This window comes from Patella vulgata, chromosome 5 (assembly GCF_932274485.2).
Source record: "Patella vulgata chromosome 5, xgPatVulg1.2, whole genome shotgun sequence".
Taxonomy (NCBI): domain Eukaryota; kingdom Metazoa; phylum Mollusca; class Gastropoda; family Patellidae; genus Patella; species Patella vulgata.
Window position 1 is genome coordinate 13,909,329 of NC_065883.2, and position 26,694 is coordinate 13,936,022.

General features: G+C 36.2%; 3 long non-coding RNA genes across 3 annotated transcripts; 1 reads left to right on the plus strand and 2 right to left on the minus strand.

The window, feature by feature from the left end:
- The first annotated feature begins 247 nt into the window (after positions 1-247).
- Positions 248-9,092, plus strand: LOC126820855 (uncharacterized). The gene is made up of 3 exons (XR_007680174.2): positions 248-589; positions 5,047-5,184; positions 6,524-9,092. It is a non-coding gene; the product is annotated as an uncharacterized LOC126820855 (long non-coding RNA).
- Positions 9,093-11,599: 2,507 nt separating this feature from the next.
- LOC126820856 (uncharacterized) lies at positions 11,600-14,622 on the minus strand. Its single transcript, XR_007680175.2, has 3 exons — positions 14,425-14,622; positions 13,678-13,815; positions 11,600-12,823 (listed from the first exon to the last, which is right to left on the minus strand). It is a non-coding gene; the product is annotated as an uncharacterized LOC126820856 (long non-coding RNA).
- A 5,539-nt stretch (positions 14,623-20,161) lies between these two features.
- Positions 20,162-26,142, minus strand: LOC126820844 (uncharacterized). The gene is made up of 3 exons (XR_007680159.2): positions 25,896-26,142; positions 24,364-24,510; positions 20,162-21,008 (listed from the first exon to the last, which is right to left on the minus strand). It is a non-coding gene; the product is annotated as an uncharacterized LOC126820844 (long non-coding RNA).
- Between the last annotated feature and the right edge of the window lie 552 nt (positions 26,143-26,694).

A 26,694-nucleotide genomic window follows, 5' to 3' on the forward strand; every position in this document is an offset into this window, starting at 1 on the left:
TTTACCCTGACTGAAATTTCATTTTAAAAAAGCGACGTGCGACGGACTGAAATGGAGCACTGTAGTTTTTTTTTCAAAAGCAACGTGTGAAGTGGCTGAACTAGAACACCATACTCTATTCAAAATCTCCGGGCTAAGCTAGAAGTGGCTGACTGCAATTCAATACATGTATGAATATATCTATGTACCTTGTCGTGTCACTCGATATTTATAAAGATTTTGATGGTATTGCACAATTATCGTCTTTGCAATTTTTCGATAGCATGTATGTTATAATGTGTTGCTAACCCCAGTGGCGCCATCATGTTAACATTTATAGAATTTTCTGTTATTGAGTTTTGTATACACAGGTTTATAAATGATCGACGATTGTAGGTAGGCTAAACTATTCAGTTTGCTGAGTTACTAAAAATTACTTTACATATCACTATGTCATGTTCACGCTATCGTGTGGGTGCCTTATTTGCGTCTATTGTCGCGTTTTTTCTGACGGTTGTAGGAACGGCTACTAAAACTTGGCATAAGGACGGGTTGAACAAAGAGCTGTGGAAACCGTATTATAAGGATGAAGATAATTATGATTTTTCAGGTACGTAATCCGCGTAGTCTATATTTCTATATAGTAGGTTATAATGTGGTTTATGGACTGGCAGTGTCCACTCCGCCGCTGAACTAAAGCTCAGTCATCCAGTACAATTAGCATATTTGTTGTTTTTTTCTTGTCCTATTCGACTTAAAAGACAGTGATACTCAGTGTCACGATTTATATTACTGTGTTATTGTAAGTTTGTGTAGTAATCAAATAGCACGCGGAAAGGTGAATGACAGCTATGGGTGGGAGGTGCTTGTGTACGTCACGTGATTGCCGCCATTTTGCAGGTGTCGAACTATTGACAAGTGTCGTTTAGTATTAGTAGCCCTCACACAAATTTGCTCCACAAGCTCTTACGATAAAAGTCCCATAGAAAATGTCCCATACCAGCTTACATCTCTAGATTTCCGTATAGAAAGCTATTTTGAAATCTACAAAATACTAAAAAAAAAATCTGCCGGAAATAAAACTAAAGTATTTACGCTATAGAGACACTTTATAATACCCAGCCTTTACCCCGGTTAGCTCTATTTCATAAGGCCAACTTCAAGTTTGGTCAGAGGTCACGAGATGTAAACAGGGCTAACCCCAACACTAACCCTACCCCAGGACCTGGTCTTATAGCTTACCCTAACCCTAATCTATAATCTCGCCAACAATCGCGTGCCCTACATTTATTTACATCACAGCGATCTTGACTAAATATTGAGTTGGCCTTAAATGTACAATATCATATTTTTAAGTTATATTTTTAAAATGTATTAAAATAAAGCCCTAAAATAGATGGTATCTATAAACAGCCTTACCTTGTTAAAAAAATAATCCAATTCATCCTATAATTCACTATTGCCAGTTGAGAAATTGGCAAAAATATAATTTTCAACTTCAAATTCAAACGTTTGAAGATAGCTATTCCATGGTGGGGAATAGGAAAACAAGGGAGGTAATTGGGAGGTAATTGTGTGATTATTTCCGGTGTTATGATTTTTAAGTGTGAGAATGACACCTATGAGCGCATAATAATGAGTTGACAACCTCTTGAGCAAAAGACAGAAATAATTATGTTTTGACTTTCTTAGAAAATATGAAATTGTAACTTTAAGAAAGAGATCTACCCCTTCACACCACTCCTCCTTCCCCCTTGTATAAAAATTGAGAATTTCTGTAAGAGAAATAAAATAAAATGGAGTCCTACTGTTCTGCTCCAACTGATCATTATCCAATATGTAGTCGGTTATATACTTATAAAAAATGTCAAACTTGGTATGTTGAAGAAATGGAAGTTTCGAAATTTCTTTTAAAATCCGTAAATGTGTACCGCCTTTGGCAATGCACTTAAAATAAAGAGATTTTATTCGGGAAAGAAATAGTTCTTTATCGTTACATATTGTTAAAAATCGTAATGCCTGTGAATAGAAAACACTATAGCGTGGTATCTGGTATGTTACTATAAATTGGTGGGTATTTTACTACTTCAAAACCAAATTTGTCCGTTTTGTCGAAAATAGCGACGTTAAATTTATTGTTAATTATATTAATGTCCAGGTCAAGAACAGATGCATGTATAGTGCCGGAATTTTCTTTGTTTAATATTAGTTCTGGGGGATATATTTTACTTTTATATTTGTTGAAATTTCCGTTATCATTGATGGATGTTATGTCATCAATGTATCGGAAAGTATAGTTTAGACTTTTAGCTACTATGTAATCTGTTTTCCGTTTATGATCCTGAAAGCAAAATTCATATTTATATAAATGTGCATTTGCCATAAATGGCGCTGGGTCAGTTCCCATTGGTGAACCAATAGTTTGTTGTATCATCTTATCCCCAACCTCAAATATGGCATTGTCAATGAAAAAATGTATGATGTTTTAAAACTTTTCTTTATCAAAAATTACAGTGTCGGCATTGCGACGTTTTATAACCCATTTAGCATCTTCTGAATAAATGGCTATCAAGTCTGCCTTTCCCGAAAGTTCCATGAAAAGCTTTATCTACAAACCAGTCCAAATTATCTTTGAGATCAGAATGTTGTTGTTGTTCTTTGCCAGGGCCTCTGTCCTATACCACTGACAAGGGGGAATCACGCCGGAAAATCGCCAAGGCAGTGATCGAACACGGGACCTCCATTTTACTGAGCCAACGGGGTTCACTTCTGAACGGAGTTTTTATTGCATCATTACTACCACCAAACAAAGAACAGCATGGATGCCAGTCAGGAAGAACTTTTCTTCAGCCACCCTTAAAAGCCGTTCCCAGCTGAAATGACGTCGTCATTACTAAGAAAATGTCGACCGGCTAGCTCCTTTTTCACTTTTTGGTTACAAATCTGGCGAAGAAAATATCGGCATCTGCTTCAAAACGGCGCAGATTTTCACGGGATGTCAGGAATCTAACACGTTTCTCAACTGCAGTCAAGAGCTTTGGCACCCATCTACAAGTTGCAGGAACCTTTGATCTAATTCACATTTCATGTTGTTCATTTAGGAGGTGTTTATCGACATTGTAACATGCTATTTTTTAGAATTTTAAAAGAACTTATTTTATTGTGTAAACTTCAAAATTCGTCTCACTGCAAATCGGTTTTAGTGACGTAAAAACCAAAGAAATCAATTTTGACGTAATGAAAACGTCGTGACGTAGCGGGGTAACTGGCTGTTCATGTTAGATTTGGCTCGCTTATCGTCTGGTTGCTAGAGTAGCCGTATGAGTATAGACACACAAAAAAAACCTAAAATTCTCACTTCATTTTTTTAAAAGTACTTTTTGAAACAAAATTTATGTTTTTGTAATAGATTTTTGAATTTTTTGTTGTTTGTAGCTGTTACCTGACAAGGGGGTGTTGTTTCAAGTTCATCTTAGGACATATCTCCAAATATTTCCTCTAATGTACCGAGATCAAAATTGATTGTCTCCATTGTGGTTATCACCATTAAAGGAGTACGCATAATATTAATACGCAGTGATTTTTCTAATTTAGAGGGGTGTTATTGTCCAATAGACATTAGACAGTGTCTAATCGACCAATCAAAACGCAAGATTCACCCTTAAGCTGTTACATTTCAGAATAAGTAAATCAGGGTGTCAGTAAATATACTCAGCCAAATTAAAAACTTGACACTCGGGATTTTTGGGACTAGATTTTTAATATTTGGTTTAAGGCAACTATTTTAGTGTTATGTTGTGCACAGACGACCTTGACATCAACAGAAAGCAAGACTACGTCTCGCCGAAAGTCCTTGACATTGATAACGTTCGTGATGTCACAGTACCCCACAAATTGAAATTCACAGACTTGGAGAACAATCGGAATAAAGTGTTTAGTAACGGTTGTGGCCTCTTCAAGCGTCTCGTACTGTCACACAACGTCTTCTCATGGATCTCAGAACATTAGTAAACACTACCCGAGGAAGACGTCGCCACTGCTCAGCAAGAGCATGTTGAAGGTCCTGCAACGTCAGTGGTGGATTCACTTGCTGACGTTCACCTCGTCTGCGGTACACTCGGACCCTGCCATCGGCAAATCTCAAAGTGAATCGAGATTCGTCACTAAAGACAAGCGAATTCCACTGTCTTTGAGTAAATCTTATGTGTTTTGTGGCCCACACAAGTCGGTTACGGCGATGAAGAGGTGTCAATATTGGTCCATTATAGGGCCTCCGAGCTCGAAGACCAGCAGCCTGCAAGCGATTTCGAACAGTTTGTGCAGTTACCCTTCCACCAAACATCTCTCTACTTGTGGAGGTTGCAGTGACAAATCTGTTTCTAGGATGACGTAATCGTATTGCTTGATCTTCCTGGAGTGACGTCACACGTGGCGCTCCCGCCCTTGGGCGGTCGGCAATAGTTCCAGTTTGAAGCACTCTCATTCTAAGACTAATTATTGTCTGGTTTGAACAATTAAAGGCTCTTGCAACAGTGACCACAGACTGACCAGCATAGAGCCTACCTATAGCACGTGGACGTTCTACATTTGAAAGGCGCGGCATTTTCTAACAAAGATGAAAATAACAATTTTAATTTGTTTTTCCAGTTCAAGTTACGTGTGCGTGTTCAGTTTAAGCAAACTTGCATCGATTGACCTCACGAGTTTGTGTTTGCACGTGTTTTTCAGGTTTTTCATCTTTATATGCTCAAAAGTCACGTGATCCACGTGACTTTACAATTTTATGAAATTAAAGGCTTCTTACTACTTACTATCGTTAGAAACACTTTAAAATTTATTTGACTTACCAGAAAAATAAATTTGTTGAAATTCATCAGTGTCAAGTTTTTAATTTGGCTGAGTATATAATGCTAGCGGATTATCTTACGACATCCAACTGTTCAGTACCGCGGAGACAAGTTTCTGTCTTGGAGAATATTGGAAGACCATTTATCACATATATCTTTGTATGCATCTTGTATACTAATTACTATTAGCGATGTTTTTTTTATTTTATTTTCTATCTAGGTATACCAGTATCAACACAAGTATGTCTAGGCATGGGCATAATGATTGGCGTTCTTAGTTTTGTACTCATCATAATCGTGTTGTGTAAACAAACTAAAGGGATGCAGATTTCATCCGCCTTGAGTGGTATTTTAGCTGGTAAGTTTAATTTGATTTATTTAAAACTTGACTCTCTCAGACCCAAAGGTAATTTTACTCTGTCTAAAATTATTTCCTAAAATTAGGGGCTGTCATATTGGAAAGGCTGGCACGCCCTTCTTAGTTCATTAAACTAACTCGATATGGTCCTGTTAGTGTGACAATAGTGTCACCTTGGGCATAAGTGCAGGTAAAATAGTTGAATTCATGTTATTGACCCTGTCGCCAACCCCCCTAAAATTCAAGTGACGTATATATCACGTGGGGCTTAAGAGGGGTAAAGCTATGCGTTTTTGTAATACTATATATCTATAGGGGTTAGTTTAGTTTACTGGTTAATATAACGAATTCGTGACCTACAGATAGGTGACAACGAGAACTGGGCTAATTAGGTACCTGGCATTATCAAAACTTTCTTAATAAAACCCAATGACAGTCTCTGCCACCATCTATGCCTGGAAGTGGGTTACTATTGGCACGTTCCGGTAAAATGATATTCTTTTACGTTAATGAGCAAAAATCTGGTAAGGGGTCTCCAGCCTTCTAGTGCACAGATTAGTCCAATCTTATAAAATTAGGTTGGCGTTAAAGGCTGCCCAAATGAAACACTTACCCAAATATGGTAATGGTCCGTCCTAATAGTTGACGTATCTAAACGTTTTATATAAATTAAAGAGCGCGATTAAATTGCTTCAGACATCATACGGTGTTCCTAGGGAGGGCATCATTCGGTGTTCAGACATTATTCGGTGGTCGGGGAGTTGGATGGCCGAAGGGTTAACACGTGCGCGCTGTATATCATAACACCTGTCATTGACTCAACTGACGTGGTTTCGATTCCCCGGTTGTACGTGACAAGGCGTAGGGTCGCCTGTCCAACCTCGTTGGTTTTTTTCCGGGTCCTCCGGTTTTCCCCCACTACTAAACCCCCTACACGCAAGCGAATTATTGAAATACAATTGAACCATATGTTAGCCACAAAATGACCTAGTTTATGTCGAGTGGACGTTAATCCCAGGAACAGGGAGTTTATATTTCAAGTTATAGTTGTGTGGGTGTAGTTTCCTGCATATAATCTTTGTATTATGGATAAAGATATATAAACATATATAAACACCACATTGTTCTATTGTTCCAAAGTGCACAACCGGAATATGGGTGCGAAGGGAAGCATATATTTGTACTTACGTATGCTTTGTTAACCCGAGGCCCGATCTCATCCAAAGTGTGTGCAGTAAAGTAGTAATTTCCATACAGACTGGTAGCCCCCCCCCCCTCAATATTGTACGAATCAACTCATTTGTGTCATTTCCTATTTCTTTGACTCTCTATTTTTCAGGCGTATCAATATGCATTGGTGTTGGTATTCTGGCCCCCTACTTATCTCCTCGCTATGGATATTCGTTTTACGTGGCATTGTCTGGTGGAATTCTGTATGCGGTATCTGGCATTCTGGTGCTAGTTGATATGAGAATGGACCCTAATCAATAATGGTAGTTTTTCATCAAATATTACTACATATGGCGTCCTTTTTTGCGTTATGTTCCACCAAAATTATACTGTGTCCATATATCACCGGGGACCACGAGACATTTGCAGCTTTAATTGCATTTTACTCTAAAAATTATATTTGATATTTTGCTCTAAACATTCTCTTTCATATTGACAATTCATATTTTCAAATGGAATTAAGATATTTTCAGAGCAAAAAGTTATAAAAACTACAAAATGTTCCCTTAAAGTCACCATGGCTCAGTGAGTAAGGTGCTAGCTAACCAGGCGGTTCGGTGAACAGTCGCGGTGTTCAATTGCTCTGTTGGCCGAGATTTTCCGGCTTGATTTCCCTCTTGTCTTTGGTGCCAGGCAGAGAAACTCACAAACAAAAGTGCACAGTTGGTATGCACGCACATGTTGGCATGCAGGTAAGAGAGCTCATCCTATTTAAAATTCTACGAAAAGTAATCCGGCTCGCAGTGTCACATTTCCCTTATAACACACTACGTGGCGTATATCCGTCATGGGTAAATAATTTTATTTCGCTCCCTAGATCCCCAAAGGGTGTTTTTAGGTAGCTATGGATATATCTATGATCGTATTGTTTGACGGGAGCCGCGGTGGCTCAGTGAATAAGACGTTGGATCGCTAATCTGGAGATCCCGTGTAGGAAGAAAACGTTCATTAGGGTTTTACGGAGTGGACAGAACAGTAGGACGTTATACTCTATTTGATTTCATTTTCGTATTGTTGGGCACTTCCTGTGGTGGCTACTAGTATGGAAGTCGATAAGCACCCCTTCGCTCCTTCGCTTTGCGTTAACTAACTTAAGGTGAAGGCCCCTAATCTTCCTTCGCTTAGTAGTGAATCGAAGCCGCAATGGGGCGAGATTAGGACTATTCGTCGCATTATGTTAATGCGAAGGATTAATGGATTAATTATTTTCTAAAGAGTTGTACAGTTAAATATTTCATAACGTTGTGTAATGTTCTAAATATCTGTTATATTTTGTGATAATATAATTTTTTAATACTCTCAGGAAATATTTTAAAGAAAGACACCAAAGAAATAAACACTTTTGGTCTGATCGGAATATTATTATAACCAATGATAAGACCTAAGTGGTACATTACTAGGGCTGAATATCAAACTACTTTTAATGTTATGTTTTATGCTTCAAAATGTTACAGTTCCATTTTGTAAAGGTTGTCAAAGTATATGAATTGTAGCAGTGACCAATATATTACATTGGTGAATTTGCCACATCATTATATGCGTATATTCGTTTTTGTAGGCAGGAAGGCTTACCCATAAATCCTGTTTTGAAAATTTGTAAACTTGTGCCAAAAATTTTGATACGTTAAATATTATAGTATTTATCCTTTTTATGGAGTGCAATATGACGATACCATTAAAAGGAGCAAAATTGAATCCAATTTCATTGTCCATATTTTTACTAGACTGATATGCTTAATGTCCTTTATAGTTCAATTCAAATAACCCCTTTTTACTTATAAATGCTTAAATAACGGAAATATCTGATCGTCAACAGACGCATGTTTGTTACTTAAACGTTCTGCAAATTTTATGTTCACCCGTTGGTGTTATTTAAACATACATTATGTAAGATTTAGATAAAGAGTTGACCGTTCTTGTTATAATAGTTTTTAAAAGATAATGAAAACTGAATATATTGAAAATTCCATTCAAAGTATCACTGATTGAATTATTATTATTGTAGCAATGGTACTTGACAACCAAGGCTCGGTCTTGAATTACCATTTTTAAATTTAATTATTAACTGGCGACCGTATTCAATCCTTTTAAATCTCAGTCATCCGATGTGCTAGAGAGTTGATTGTATAGGCTTATTAAGTGAATATTAATATAATATTTGAAGTCAAAATAAAAACTTTCAATAGGCAGATTTAGCTGTAACATAATGCATCTCTCAGAAATATTTGAAAACACACATCATTCATTTTACATTATGCATAACGAGAAACTTTTCAAATGATTTCTTCTCCATTAGTAATGCTAGTCTATGCATTGGTGAAATTTATAAAATTTTACGTTAATTTCAATGTTTACACGCGTGTCTTTTTTGTATTTTATTTTATATGTGTATTTAATTTATGTACCATATTTTGTAAAACGCACATGAACAAGTACATTATTCACCGCATCTTATATGTGTGAAAATATTTCCTTCCAAAGTATGAGGTAATTTAAACTTTTCCATTATCATTATCTCTTAATTTTTAAATGTTTTAAGATAACTTTAAACCTCTTTATTTATTAATTATATAAGATTGAAATAGATTCTTCCAATGAAAGGTTTATATTATCATTTTAATATTAATATATGTTTTGAATATATTTTTTTAAATCCCACTATTTATTACGATCTGTTAATACTCTCTTCACATCTATAAATTGGTATACTATTTTGGTTATCTAATTTTACTTAAAATATCTTATATTATATGGTATATTTGTAGTCAGATTACATAACTCGTCAATTGAAATTTCTTTAATTTCTTTACTTCTATAAATTGGTATTATATTTTTGTCAATTTATACCCGGAAAACAAAGAAAGAAATGTCATATTAGGTATTGTATATTTTATTGTATTATTTATAATCCATTGTTAAGATAATATATTATACTACAATGTATAAAACCGTGTTTTTGGTGTACATCTATGTATAATTATTTATATAATTTATATCATTGAAGACATATATGTATAATTATGTATATATACATTATATCATCTGAAGACACATAATTATATGAATAATATATCATCTGAAGACACCCATGTATATTTATTTATATGCATTATATAACCTAAAGACACCCATGTATAATTACTTATAAAAGTTATATCACCCGAAGACTCTTACTTAAAACATTATGGTATTAAAACCTGTAACTTGGTCCAAATCTTTCTTAGTGTTAGACCACAGAAACTACATATCAGGAAAGGATCTAGCTGATATAATATAATTGGGAATCCCACAGGGTTCAGATTTGGGACCAATTCTGTTCGTAATGTGTATAAATGAGATACTGTCGGGCGTTTTTTACATGCTGTTGACACTTAACGAAAACAAATGAGCGTGACATATAAATTATACAAGATAATCTGAACAACTTATGGAAACTATAAAACACGGGAACAAATAAAACATGACTGTTCTAGAAATTGATAACGACATAATAGTGAATATTAATAAAAAATATCTGGAGTTCGATAAACATATCAAAACGTTGGTGAATAAAACCAATCGAATAGTAGGTATTATTAGTTGGACATTCAACTCGCATCTAGATTCTAGAATGTGCGAATAATGCTTTGAATCCATGTAATAAGACATATAAACTATTTCGAACGTACAGAGACGGATATCTAAAATGCATATGGTGGATATATCGCATGGGGAGAGGCTACGTACATGAAAAACAGGGTAATTCGTGCAGTTAATCCTATAAGAGAGAGAGAGAGGGAGAGAGAATGGGGTTTAACGTCCACTCGACACAAACTAAGTCATTTCGGGAATAACTTGGTTCAATTTTAATTCAATAATTCGCATACACGTAGGGGTCTTTAGCAGTGGAAGGAAACCGGAGGACCCGGAGAAAACCAACGAGGTTGGACAAGCGACTCTAGTCCTTGTGACGTACAAGCGAGGAATCGATATACCTATAAGATATTGGCTTAAATATAGTAAACCCACATACTGGACTATCCAACCCAAATATTACAAGAGGTCGTCACCACATGAATGTATAAACGAAAGATGTAAGGAAGAATTTCTTTACAAATCGTACACCTACAATAAACTACTGCAAGTGTCGATAAAGCAAAACATTTGAAAATAGACTAGACCGATAATTGAAGGACAACAATTTGAAATTTGACTAGGTACAGTGGAATATGGATACTACAAAACTCCAGACACAGAACACACGACAGATTAGCGTGGTTTCGATTCTCCGCTTGTACGTGACAAGGAGTAGGGTGGATTTTCTCCGGTTCCTCCCACTGTTATAGATCCTACGCACATGCGTGCGCGTCGGATCAGAGTGTCTGTGATTGAGTCAGGTGGCGTGGTTTCGATTTCCCCTTGTACGTGACAAGGGGTAGAGTCGTCCGGTTCGTCCGGTTTCCTCCCACTGCTAATCTCGACAAAATGACATAGTTTGTGTCAAATGGACGTTACACCCCCTCCTCTCTCTCTTTCTCTCTTCTCTCTCCCTCTCTCTCCCATTAAAAAACGTAGAGTGGATTTAACAAGCAAGCAAACAGCTAGAGGTTATTGACGGAATTGAATAAAACGTTAGTGTTTACTAGTGTGTTATGCTGAAGAATATTTTTGGAGATATTTCCCATGTTTAATAATAATGAGGTTTGTGTTCAAGCACATTAAGAGATTTTTGTCGAACTGGATAAAACTTACATAGGTTTAATGCTATGGGCAAGGAAAACGAATGGATAAAAATTCCATTTAAAGGTATTGTCATAGTGCACTTCATAAAAAGGATAAATACCAGATTTAATATATCAAAATTTTTGAGACAAGTTTTCAAACAGAATTAATCAGTAAGCTCTGCATATAATTCTATGACAGATTCACACCTATGTAATATGTTTAGAACTGGTTACATATTCTAAATTGTTAGTGCTTCATATTACTATTAATTTTTAACGTATAATTAGGAAACGTGAATTTAGTATCAATAATCATAATTATGCTGCCAACATTTACAAAAGAACTGTAACACTTTGAAGCACAGAAAACGTAACATCAAATTGTTTTGACATATTTATTATTAGTAATAATAGTAATATTCTCATAAAACAAAAAGCGCTAATTGCTTTGGTGTCTTCCATTAAATTCTTTGATTTATATCTATATTTTGAAGCACAGAAAACGTAACATGAAATAGGTTTACATGTTAATTATTAGTAATAACAATATTCACATAAAACAAAAATCGCTAATTTCTTTAGTGTCTTCCCCATTAAATTCTTTGATTTTTTATTTCTAGTGAGCATATTGTTATCACAAATAACAAATATACGAACGTTACACAATGTCATAGCATTATAGTAAATGTATAATTTAGTTGTTTTGTTAAAAAGATATTGAATCATATGTTAGTCCCAAAATGAGCTAGTTTGTGTCGGATGGACGTTAAACCCCATCTCTAAGGTTTCCAAAACTGTACTCTCTCTCTCACGTTATCTGCCCTTAATGATTGCGTTATATTTTTATCTACCAATCCCATAAATCGTTAATTGAAAAGGAAGTTGGCAAAGGGAAGTAATCCAGAAGATAGTCTAAATGAGAGAAGTCCACACTATACTAAATGCGTATTTATTAACAACAAATTACAATTATTATACAATATATTAATGAAGACCGGACAGGTGTTTATATATTTAGGTTCAAGAGTTTTATTGAGAATCAAATTGCCAAGTATAAGTTCAATAATAATAAACATAACGGAATGAACGAATAGTTATAATACTAACAGATTTAACTCCCTTGATTATGGGAGACGATTATAAATTGAAGCATTTAAAAACGCATGTCCAGTTGGTTATATCCTCAAAAATCAAACGTGCTATGACTTCCATTGTTGATGTATGCAGTCTTTATGGTAAGTCGTATCATACATAAAATGTTAATATAAGCCCCAAATATTGTCTGTCTGTTGGATTTTCTTCAAACCCTGAACCACTCAGTGGAGTAGAACGAAATAGACCACTGGGGATATCGAGGGTGAATCTGGCTCCTTTGTGGCTTCACTTCGCTATATGTAAACGACACGAACTAATCATTTCTTGCTTTCTTGCCGTTGTATTGCGATGCAGCGGCGGAGCAAGATTAGTATCATTTGTCGAGTCTTCTTGCTTGGCTTAACAAAAAATTAGAGTTAGACAAATTCTTGTGCGTGAATGTTTAGGGGCATCTCGAGACGGCAGCGAATACGGTATACACAAATTAACTAGCAACAGTAAACCCGATACCAAATACAGAATTCCACCAAATAATGCCAAGTAAAACGAAGACCCATAGCCAGATGATATGAAAGGGGCGACAACACCAACACCAATTAGTATTAATATTCCTGAAAATAGACAGCCAAGAAGATTGATAAAATATGAGGTGGTTGGGTGGGGGAGCGGGGTGTCGGGGAGCAGAGCTACGTTACTGCACAGAATCTGTAATGGGTGATAGAATGGATGAGGTCAGGTATCCCTACGGTCCGACAGTGATTCACTTTAAGATACAAGCACATGCCGATCACTTTAATTCCGGAAGTAATGCAATTAAATTAACATCCGTACAGTGTGCTATGAGACAATTTCGTCCCATCCAAACGAATAGACACTGACAGGGGAAAGGCACACTGAAAAAATCACTGAGGCACATCGGGATCGAATATCGAATACCGGACCTTCAGATTAATTAGCCAGCGCCTTGCTTACCGAATCACCGTGGCACCAAAACAATGAAAGCAGTAAGTGGGGATAACAAGAAGAAATTCACATTATAATTATCAACTACTGAGTTTAAGGTAATAACAATTAATATCGTTCTATTATAGCTACACATGGTTTTAACGAATCGCAATTAGCAATGATCAACTACCGAGTTTATAATAACAATTTAATATCTTCCTGTTATATGGATACATGGTTTTAACAAGTCGCAATTAGCAATGATCAACTACCGAGTTTATAATAGCAATTTAATATCTTCCTGTTATAACACATGGTTTTAACAAGTCGCAATTATCAAACGAATATCTTTAAATTATGCAGTTTTGATCTTTAAATTATGCAGTTTTGATCTTTAAATTATGCAGTTTTATCAAACAAATATCTTTAAATTATGTAGTTTTATCACACGAATATCTGTAAATTATTCAGGTTTACCATAGGAACATCTTTTAATCAACCAGTTTCAAATTAAACTTACCAGTTAAAATAACAAATACTGCGGATAAAAGTATCAGACATATTTTTCGCTCGGACGTTACGCATCTGAAGATTATAAAACAAAGAACACTAAACGATATACCCAAGCCTAGACATACTAATGTCGATAATGGTATTCCTGAAACAACAAAAAAACAACAAACAAACGTCGTTATTAGTAATTCGTATACAAGGTGCGGAGCCACGGTGGTTAAGTGGGTAAGAAGCTGGCTCGCTAGCCTGGAGGTCGCGTGTTCGATCCCTGCATTGGCCCAGAAAGTTCATCTGGATTTTTCCAACATGGTTTCAGCTTGTCAGTGGTGCTGGAAGGAGGCCCTGGCAAGGACAGCTGTCTAGTCGTTCGGATGGGACGAAAAACCGAGGTGCCGTGTACACCGGCCTCGGTTTTTCTTGTTTGTTTTTTTTCTGAAGTCTTTCTTCCCCAGCATAACCGAAGTCTAGGAATTTATCTTGCTTATAAAACCGTCTATGTTTACATGTACCTAAATTGAGAATATAGTAGAATTCTAGTAAGAAAAACTTTTTATCATGTTTTCAAATGGAAAAAAACCTACCCTGGAAGAATAAACAGATACGGGTTTTAAGCAAAACTTTCAGAAAAATAATCCGAAATTTCTTTATATATTCAGACTGCAAGTATTCCTTCCGGGCATAGGATATACTCCAAAGATCAAAGAGATTTACCGCTATAGATTTATAAAAACATATAAAAACACTGATTACGTACCTGAACCATCATAATTATCTCCATCCACATGAAATATCGTTTCGTTGAACCCGCCCTTATGCCAGGTTTTAGAGGCCAGGCCTGCAATTGTGAAGATAAGCGCGACTTTTGACACAAAAAAGGCAACCAGAATACGAAAGGGTAAATATGCCATGGTGATATGTAAAGTAATTCTCAGGAACTCGCCAAACTGAATAGTGTAGCCTACCCACGATCAATGACATAGCTATAGGAAAATTTCAAAGATTGAGCAACACCCCATCAATTTCTATAAATATTAACAAGCGTGACACGGCAAGATAATGCGTGTACTTATTGAATTACTTTGTTGAAGTTCGAAAAATATGATGCTCCATTTTGGCGACTTCGGGCGTCGTCTTTGCAAAAGGTACGGTGTTCTATTTCAGCCTTCTATTTCACTCGTCTTCAGGTTAAGAAATCAAAGTTTTCGCATTCGGTTACTAACACCAATGTTTACTTTTAACCAATTTTTATTTGATTTAAAAAAAGTATTTATTCAGAATTCTTATATACAATCATAGAGGGAATAATATGAATAAGTTGGATACAGTAACAAGCAACTTAATGCTTATATAAAACTGCTTCCAGTTTGATTATTTACATAGAGGTTACCGTGGCTACCTATGTAAGCTTTAAGATGTCAGATAAATATTCTGTATATGGACTCTTTTCAGATAACCGGCGTACTGTATATATGAATTACATACAGGGTAGTGGTATATAGTTCGACAAGACTGGGCCCTCTTGTTGCATTGCTTGTAAAGAACTATAACAAATAATTAGTTACACGACATCCCTAATACACCAGGAGTAGTATCAGGTTTCCTAGAAAGTGAATTATACTATAGTTTGATCTTGAAATTCAGAAGCTGGTGGTATATGTTATCTGACTATATGGGGAAGCGGGTTATCATTCTCCTTACCCTGCAATCGATTTCACATTAAAAAAACCCCAATATTTCGATTTTTATTGGTTTGTTTGTAATACTATATGCCTATAGAGGTTATTTTAGTTCTATGAAAGGTGGTCTGCTTAATGTATTGACGTGGTTACCTACAGATGGGTAATAACAAGATTTGGGCTCATTAGGTACTTTGCAAGATTCTACTTTCTTAGACTGACTCACTGACAGTTCTGCCACCACCCATTTCTGGAAGTGGGTTATGGTTGTCTCGTTTCGCTAAAAATGACATTGTATTACCTTAATGGCGAACATCAGGTCAGGGATCTCTAATTATCTGGTATAATACATATTATATAGTCCAATTTTATAAATTAAGTTTGACATAAAAGAGTTCCCAAATGAAACACTTACCCAAATATGGTAATGGTTCGCCCTAATAGCTGACGTATCTAAACGTTTTATATAAATTAAAGAAGAACGCGATTAAATTTGCTTCAGACATTATGCGGGGTTCTTAGAAAAGAATGTACCCACAGCCCCGGGCCCGGGGCTGGGTTAAGACATCAGGTAGATTTACCTAAGGTACCTTTAGACATCATGCGTCTTCGAAGGATATACCCACAGCCTCAGACTCGGGGCTGGGTTGAGATCATCATTACAATTTATCATGAAGGGTGTGGCTCTTGCCACTTTTAGGACTCTAATGTATATTCAGACACCATGCAGGTTACCTAGAGCGGCGTTCAACCGCCTCGATTTAGAGGCCGGGATAGAGACATCATGCAGAGTTCTTAGAGAGACGTACCTTTAGCCTCCTCGTCTTACGGGCCAGGGGAGATCACCATGTAGACTTTGAAAGAAGAGTGTAACTCTCGCCTGCACATAGCACACGCGAAGTTACCCGGAACTTATATTAAGCTTATATTAAATTACATAGCTATGCGTGTAGTTTCCTTTATATAACTTTTGTATTATGGATGTTATAAAGATATATAAACATAGTTATTACAACACAGTGTTCCATAGTTAATTGATCATTGTGTAACCAAGATAAGCGTCATCGTAGTGTAACACCACTCTTTTTAAAGGCCTTGACCAGGATAGTAACACATGCTGCTGTGGGTTATATTTTTGTTGCTCGTTTGTTTGTTGTATTTAGCCAAATTGTTATATGTGTGGTTTGTTTTGGATTTTTTTATTTCTGTGTTTTGTAAATAAACGGTATAATGGTGTATTCCTGTTTTCTGTTGTCTCTTTTGGTTTGAAATGGAAAGGTGAACAAGTATGTCCGTCCATCTTTCTGCTACACTTATATATTTACATTATATATGTTCTTGTTACTGATGTAAATCAATTTGATATTTACAATTTGTCGTCTGTTGTAAAACAATATACATATATGAAGAGCCCCGGGGAAGAACGATCTAAGTCACTTTTCAACGAACCCCAGTTAATGGTGCCATCTGGTAGCAAATTGTATAAGCTTTCTGTGGAACAATCTATTTGAGGTAAAAACGATCGGAGTCACATCGAATCAAGGCCCTTCTGAAATGGCCTCTTGGACAAATACAAGTCCATCATATTTATTTGACCTTAATTTGACTGAAAAGTTGAAATCAGTTGTACTAGTAATTATGATTCGTATTAATAATAATAATATATTTTTATTTGTACTCATGTACAGTTAAATTATAAATACATACATAAATTACAAAAGATATAAAACAATATTATTCAACCGCAATAATGTAACGATTCAATCAGTACATAGGTGGTGAATTATTTTACGTATATGTTCACGGTTTATATCTTTGTTGTTTGATTCTAAAAAACATATCATATCTCTCACAGTTGCTGACTTTTGAAGATTCACAATATCATTGTCAATATTAGAGCAAATTGTGTTTTTGCACTATAAAAAGTTAAATCTGGAAATACCGTACTTAAAACAAATATAATTTATATTATTACAAATATTAGAACCACTTCCATAAAAAAGCATGTTTACTACAAGTCCTGATGCGAAGGTTCTTATTGTTAATTTCACAAATCTTGAGTGCAGCTGATTTTCAACAGGACGATCTTGACATAAATGAGGTAGTTATTATGAGTGCGATAAGGCAGATAAAGTAGTCGACGAATACATTTACGCCAGGTACAGTAAAAGTTGTCAATAGACTTGTGCTCTGAGTCCCACAATAAACTACCATATAAAGGCATACAATAAGTTTTAAAAAGCTGATATTTTGTGTCTGATAAACATCATTTTGAAGTTGTAATTAAACCCACTCGTTATTTTGTTCGCGTCAAACATTTCCGTTCAAAAGTCTGTTTTGCTTGTTATGCGAAAAGACAAAAATGTGACTTAGATCGTCCTTCCCCTGGAATCTTCATATGCTACCGGAAATTTATAAACGCATACATTACGCAAAGTGTATTTGTACCGATGAATGTAAATTTGATACCCTAGTGTAGCGAATCCAGGTTTGGGGGTCTACAAGGAGAAAGACATTGACGAAGGGCGCATACAGTAGGGGTGGGGATTTTTGTGATTTTACTATCCTTTCCTTCAATTTATATGACGTATCGTCTTTAAACAGCAACGACATTCAAGCAGCGACATTTGTAAGTTTTCAATAATTATTGTCCAATGTAATTGTATCCAAACTCCAAAGTTATTGATGTTGATGGGATAAAATATATATATAAAGAGAGAGAGAGAGGAAAATGGGGTTTAACGTCCACTCGACACAAACTAGGTCATTTCGGGACTAACATATGGTTTTTAAATTTATTTCAATAATTCGCTTTCGCGTAGGGGTCTTTAGCAGTGTGAAGAAACCGGAGGACCCGGAGAAAACCCACGAGGTTAGACAGGCGACCCTACTCCTTGTCACGTACAACCGGGGATTCGAAACCACGCCAGTCGACTCAATGACAGACTTTATGATACAGCGCGCACGCTAACCATTCAGCCATCCACCCCCCTATATATAAAGAGATGGATAAAGCAACCCGGGGAGTCCTAAATCAAACACAGTGATGGTCATTTTACATTCTTATAAAAACAAGATGTTCCATCTTGTTTCAACACACAGAGAATTATTTTTCGCTTCTTTTTGGTTTCCACCCCACTTTTAAGTTTCAATTAATTTTCCATCCATAATTAAAATCCAACCAACATGCGAGAAAATTATCCAAATCATTCATCAATCTGCTGGTCGTTTTTCGCATGGGATAAATGGGGTTTAACGTCCCACTTTCCTGTAGATGGACAGCGGGACCTCAGTATTTCGTCCATTCGAACCACTGAAAACCGTGCCTGCGTTTGGTGTTTTGCATCAATTCATTGGCGGTCAATACCAGTTTTGTCAATGCCACGTGAGATTTGTCAACACACAAATTTTAGTGTAGGGGTACTATACCATCACACTATCCACAGGTCCGACCGTCCATCAACAATTGGCTTATGAATACGATACAATTTTTAATGGACTCTCCTTTTCAAATTTCGTTCCGGAGCTATGTTTTATTGAATTAGAAAATGAACAGAAAACAGGAGAAATTTTTCTTTCAAATATTGTGAAAGGGTTGGCAATAAAATTGAAATTATTATCGTGTTATTAAACAGTGAGTATAACTGTAAAATACATGACATCTTATTCTTTCAAGGTGCATTTATAATAAAAGCGAACACGTATGCGATCACAGTATAAATGGGCCTTTAGACTATTAGACGCGGCATGTATGTAACTATCACTGACCGTAAGACACATCATGACCATGTATCTGTTAATGGCGATATATTAAGACTCACAAGTCTAACGTGCTAGGGGGTTGGGATGGCCTGGTGGTCTAGAGTGTCACGCTTCGACCTCTAGCTGGCCGGTCACGTCTGGCTTGTGGCTGTGGTTTCGATCCCTGGTGTGAGCGTATGTGGCTTGGAGATAGGGGCGCCTTCTCAACCTCGTGGGTTTACTCCGGGTACTCCGGTTTCCTCCCACAGGAAAGACCCCTGCGCGTGCGCTAATTTAATGAAAAAAAATTGTCTGCGATATCACCTTCGGTGGAAGTGGACGTTAAACACTAAGAACAAGAACGTGCTATCGTCTAATTTCTAACTTCTGTTCATGTAATTTCTAACCTCTATTCATATAATTTCTAACTTCTATTCATGTAACTTTTAAATTAGGACAATGTATAAAACCTCTTCTTCATTGGTGCTTTACGTTTAGCATGAACATTAACGAATTTAGAATTTTTACATTTCTGCCTAGCAAACATCATAATAAAGTCGTTTGGTGTCGCCACTGCGTGCTCATTTGGTGATTGCGCACCTGGTCGGGGCATTATGTTGATTTAAAAAACAGATGTGACGTCATCCTTTGATGTTGGAGTACCATTATTTCAAATAATCGTACGGGCAATATGCCAAGCGTAACTTGGTAAAATATTGAACTCGAGTGACGTATTTCATTGCAAAGCACGTGCAAGTGTCTGTATTTTAAGTTGTTTAATGGTCTCGAGCTTAAGACATTGCGTAATATATTGTAAAAACATTCGGGCCTCACGGCCCTCATGTTGTTACAATATATTACTTAATGTCTCGCTCTCGACCATTAAACCACACATAAACGACTCGGTCTTCGTCTGGTTGATGGTTGGCTGGAGTGCTGAAATTTAGAGAGAAATGGGGTAAAATGGGTTTTAACGTCACAGTGCCATCTTCCTAACTGTAATCGAACACAAGAAAACTGTTTTTGAGTGTGTCACACGTAAACGGCCATATATCGGATTATTGCTGTTTGAAGTTGGAATAACAACATGCCATTTTATTTAATCATGTTTAATGGGCACAAAACAAACAAACCACAAAAAAATTAGCCATAAAAAACTTTGTTGATTATTTACATTTTAATATTTACGCCCACTGTTGTGATCGACAATACAAACAATTAATTATTTTGGAAATTTCAATTTAATGAACTTGCTACACGTTTCTAGAAAAAAAGCAAACACAAAAATATTTAAAGGTTCAAATCTGTATAATCGAAAACAAATATGTATTATCAAATGCCGAAATTTAAAAAAAAAACATCTCTAATATTTATTACGGAGCTTGTTTTTGTTCGTCATTTGCAGATGAACTTGGTTTTTACATAAAATTTGCAGGTCAAGTTGCCTTTACATATAATTTTATGGAAACTATTTTACATAAGCAGCAAAGATTATTATTGTATCTCTCTATATACATAGTGTGTAAAAAAATCATTGCTTTATTAGGTTATAAAATATTGTTTAAAAAAATAATTTACAGATGAAGTTGCCTTTACATATTAGTTGCGTATGAAGTTCCTTGTTCCGCATGGTTAATGTATCGTGTCTGCCCCACATCAGCTGTAGATGAAGTTCCTTGTTCCGCATGGTTAATGTATCGTGTCTGCCCCAAACCAGTTGCAGATGAAGTTGTCTGTAGCTTGTCATTTTCAGATGACGTTTGCAGAGTCATATCCACCAATATGAGTACACCGCTTACAATGTAGAAAACACCACCAGTTACCGACAAGCCCAACGAATAGCCACTTTTTATTTCAAAGGTCGGGTACCATTTATCAAAACTGGATAACATGGCCTGTCCACTGAGTAATATGAGTGTACCTTAAAAACGAAATTTACAGTTATATTTCTGGGGCGATATCAGTAAAAATAGTTGCTTACCTTTTTTCCGGAAGTAAAAATATGAACCAGACCGGAAATAAATGTTTGTTGTGTTTGATAAAATCAGCATTCGGAACAAATGTGATCGGGGCAAACTCCTTGGTTGCATTCCATCACGACATTTTTACGCGACATTACGACATTCTTAATGTCGTGGTGTCGGGTGAAAATGTCGTAGTGTCGGGTTAAAAATGTCGTGATGTCGGGTTGTCGGGTTATAATGTCGTGGTGTCGGGTTGTCGGGCATATCTTTCATCAGTGACATGTCATACGAGATATCGCTCTCCGAAACTTCCTGGTTTCTTTTGTAATTTCTTTTGTGTTTGGGGTAAGACATTATCACTCCCCGCCCATGTGTAAATAATAATATTAATCTAATATATAAACCGCACAAATTGAACAGATACAAATAGTGTACATGTTATTCCACGGATAGACAGACATTGAAGGGGCCAAGTGAGGGAGGCTCCTTTGGGTATTTGCGCCCCATTTCCAATGAAATAACCATGTTGGTCTGATGCTCAACTAGTATCAAACATATATTTGTTACAAATCGCCTCTAGCATGTTCCACCCATCTCAACATTAATCAGCCTCTTGTTCGATCTATAAATGCTTACATTCCTACACAATGTTTTGTTTAGTCAAGTGAAACTGTCGACAAATACATAAAACTCTGAAATAAGATACTTTTATGATATGATTCACCAGAAATATATGCAACACAGATATATAATATCTACAATTCATTTTAAGTATTGCGTCGAGCTAAATAAAGTCGATGATTTATTGTCATTAAAAATGTCTGTGGGTGGTTGGTTAAAGGCTCAATACCACTCTTGTTGTAACTGAATAATATGTCCCAATCTTTATTCTGGTCAACAAATTGTACTATTTTAGAATATTTCAATTAATTGATGATACAAATTTCATCTTAACACACCTTATTTAAAAATTTTGAAAAATTCAACATAATGGTTTGAAACGTCTAACGTTAACCTTTTCAAATGAAACTTCGATTTAAAAATATTTTCGAACCCTCTGGACAAGTAAAATAGGATGTAATGGATAATTTACACAACAGGTAGGACAATTAAACATCTAGTACTTAGATAGAGATATTATTTATTTTCTGGAGCTTTCAAGCCAGCAAGAGTGTTATTGTCCCTTTAACAATGTGTAACTAAAAACTATGATATTATCTTTACTGCCAATATTTCTGCTAGATTGTTCTACACCAAGTCTATTGCATCTAGATGTTTAAAGCGCGTTAACAATATATTCATTTAAGAGCAACTATGCCATTTCGGGATTAATATACCACATATTACAAATCATACCCAACGGAAAGAAATGGCGATTCATTAAAATTCCACCATTTTGGAATTTTATTTTGCCGGCCATTTTCAATTTCTACCATCCAGAATTCTCGAAATTATTTTTTTGAGATTATCGCTTCAATTTTGTTACCAAATTAATGCTGTTGTTTTTGGGTTGTTTTTTTTTTACCAAATTTGGAAAGAAATTCCCGTCATCAAGTGACACATACATATTTTTAATTGATGTTTGTCAAATTAGATTTTTCGACACATTTCGCTTGCATAACCACTCTGTGTTTGAGGAGTTTGAAAAAAAATTTATTTATCCTCTCACACTCATTACGAGATATCATTTTCCGATAATTCCTGAAGAACGCTAAATTGAATTATGTTACTCATTGAACCAAACTGCATTGGTTTCTTTTGCAATTTGTTTAGGATAAATTGTAGCCCATAAAACGTTAAACCAAGAAAAAAATAAAACATTTTGTTAAGTAAAGCTATTATGACGCCATGACGTTATAGTTTTTATGGCGTCATAGTTGGGACCCAAAATGGCGCCTGTATATGAGTAGTCGTAATTTTCCCTATACAGGGCTTTGGTTAAGACTAGGCAGCTGCCATGTAAGTTAGTCGAGGGTTGGCACCCAAGGGTGTCAAGTCGAGCTGGGACCATGGCTCCCTCAACACAAGCCAATTACAGAGTCTTAAGTTTTGTACATAAATTATGTTTAAAGAAGAACCTGGCATAAAGTGTAACACCCCCCCCCCCCCCCTACAAAGTTTGATCACATCAAGTATTGGAGAGAAATTTAAAATGCTGTTAATAAACATCCAAATCCCCCAAATATTAAAGCATACCATTGGTTAGAATTACTTTTCTATAGCGACTCTGACCCCGAAAATCAAGACATTTCAAATAATGGTTTCGACCCATGATATGCAATGCGACAACTATGACTCACCTGTGCCTGAAGAATTTAATTTCCCAATAAGTGAAATAAATGTTTGGTTTTTTTTCAGATATGTAAAGCGGACAATCTTCTGGCATTGATGGAATATATGCATAGAATTGATCGAAGAAGACCGATTAATACTTGACCCTTTTCTTAGTATAATCTTTAATAAAATATTCGATCTTGGCGTCTTTCCAGTTAAATGGAGTAGGGAGACCGGGGCACATTGAACATATGGGTACATTGAACCACCATGGATATATCCTTTATAACTAATACTAGGCAATCCAAGACTACACAGAAGTGAGATAACTTCTTAGACCTATTTCCCCGTCAATAAGCAGTAGCAACATGCTGTCAATTATTTCTTAGGCAATGATTTTTTCAAAAGAGGTCTTAAAAATGAAAATGCACTACTTCCACTTATCATTTTCCATACATGTTAACTGTTTAGTCTAGGAATTCTTGTACTTAAAATCAGTTCATTATATGTCTAAACTACAATCCAGATAAACAGGGGCTTGATCCATCGATCGAGGGCATATTGAATTTTTTAAAAATTCTGATCATGAAACTGTGATGGGGCAGATTGAACCACTGTCAATGGGGTACTTACGGCAGTGAATATGGAAGAAAATCACTATTATGTACATATACTATTAAATCTATTAAATGTATTAAATATTGGATTCGTTTATTAGACATGGATGACTGCAGGTTAGCAAAAAGGTGTTAATACAATGTTACAACGGCTTGATAAAAGTGGTAGGTGTTAAATTGGGCTATAAGTGTTAAGAATCTATTATTTCAATATGGCTTCGAGTATGTTTGGATAAGTCAGTTTTTGGAAACAGCGAGTAGATGACTGCTGTACCCAAGAATGGCATATTAATGTAGGAAATCACTGTACTTGATAACTATAAGACAGCTTTATGACAATTTTGTACATTGTATGTGTGTTCCTTGGGTCTCCGACCTTGAAAATGAAAATAAACCATATTATATAAATAAAAAAACCTACCCGCTGAAAAACTTGCCATGATTGACACTCTTCTCAAAACTTTTTGGTTGAAAGTGGTGACAGCAATTGAAATGAAAAGCGTAGCAACAAATCCCAATACTATGCCGCAAACAGCCACACCTCGAGGAGCTCGATATATATCACCCTCTGAAAATGAATACCAGACAAACTGCATGAAACGACAAGTGAGAGAGAGAGAGAGAGAGAGAGAGTGTGTGTTTAACGTCCACTCGACACAAACTAGATATTTCGGGACTAACACATGGTTCAATTTTATTTCAATAATTCGCTTGTGCGTAGAGGTCTTTAATAGTGGAAGGAAACCGGAGGACCCGGAGAAAACCCCACGAGGCTGGACAGGCGACCCTACTCCTTGTGACGTACAACTGGGGAATCGAAACCCCGCAAGTTAACTCAATGACAGACCTTATGATACAGCGCGCACGTGCTAACGATTCCCCGCCCCCAACCAAGGAAACGGGGTAAATCTCCTGGTTTTAGGCCATACCAGTGTTGAATTAGTTGTATCAAAATCAAAAGATTAAACAGAGGTTCTGTTTGCAAGTTTGGTTTGGATCAGCGGTTTTCATTTATCGAAGCAACAGCAAGTAAACACACACGTTACGCCTAAAACACAGCAGTTACTAATAGCTTCAAAAGCTGTCCAGATGCTAGTTAAAGCTTCATAAAGCTGCCCAGATGCTAGATGAAGCTTCATAAAGCTGCCCAGATGCTAGTTGAAGCTTCATAAAGCTGCCCAGATGCTAGTTGAAGCTTCATAAAGCTCATTATTTGAAGAGCTGACGTAGCTAGCAAAGGGATGTTGTACTGTTGTATTGGTACTTCGAATCCCCGCTTGATAGTGACGAGGAGTAGGGTCGCCTGTCTAACCTCGTGGGTTTTCTCCGGATCCTCCTGTTTTCTCTCACTGCTAAAGTCCCCTACGCATAAGCAAATCATTGAAATAAAATTAAACCATATGTTAGTCCCGAAATAACTTAGCTTGTGTCGAGTGAACGTTAAACCCCATTTCTACTACCTCTCTTTGTAACCGGTACTGAGTCGATTATGTTACACCGACAATTGGGGCGCGTAAACCGGGTTTAAATTATTTTTAAAAAGGCGGGGTTTCTCTCTGTGGATCGTTTCTGACGCTTTGCCCATTTTTTACAGCGTCATATATAAGACCATGCTTTATAATACCGGGGATTTTGATCATCTTCATTTTCATCAAACAGAAGGATTTGTTTGTGGGTGGGGTGAATGGTACAATAAGGGATCTAGACAACACTATAAACACAATTACGTCGTTTCGACGATAACATACACTAATGCCACCCAATCCCTTACAATAATTCACATGGGACTTTCAATTGGAAATACAAGAGCCATGAGTTACCCAACCTATTCCCACGTTCAGAAAATTTAACACAGTCTTCCCCTTTCCAACCGGCCAGCGATTCGAACTACATGTAAGGGCAGAGTAGACATGGATATTAGAAACCCCCATTACATATAAAACGAGAACTCACCCTTTTTAGCATCGAACGAAGGCCCACTGTGAGTCCACAGCCCACTTTTGAATGAAAGAGAATCTATAGTAATCCAGGTATTTGCAGCGGTTCCTATCACATGGAATATAAATGCCAAAGCGGAAAAAATTACAGCAAATCTCATATAAAGAGACGTATTCACGAATCTCATCTTGATCATATCCACGAATCTCATCTTGATATTTAGACCAACTTACAAATAAGATTAACAACCAAGTAAACCGGATATTTAAAAGGAGTGTTTGGATTTAAAGAGTCGGTATATCAACGTCGATACGTTGCTTTGAATTTCCCTTTTTAAGATATGTAATTGCATGTGACATAATTATGCATATTACATGTGAAATAATTATGCATGTTGGATGAAACATAAAAGTTCATGTGTTCATCCATTTCAGAAACATTGGTGTCTCTATTAGAAAAATCTACAAGTTACGCCGAATCTGATGCGGAGCTTAAGCTTATTCTAATCAAATTCCAGTCGTCTTTTACTACATCTCACAATGCAAAATATGATAATCAAAACATTCCCTTTTTGGTAGGCCCCTATATTACATAAAGTTATGACCGGGCGCACCGGTTTGGAATTTGGTGTTTAAGTTAATATTTTTGGTATTGTATTAAAATAAATTCCAAGGGCGAAAACCAAACTTTAAAAAAAAATGGCATTTTTGTATCCACATCCGTCAAAGATAAGGGAAAAAGAGAACAATCGAACCCTTTTCATTTGGTAACTCCGTCCCAAAATTCTTGAATTCATTCAACTTCCCCTCTATAC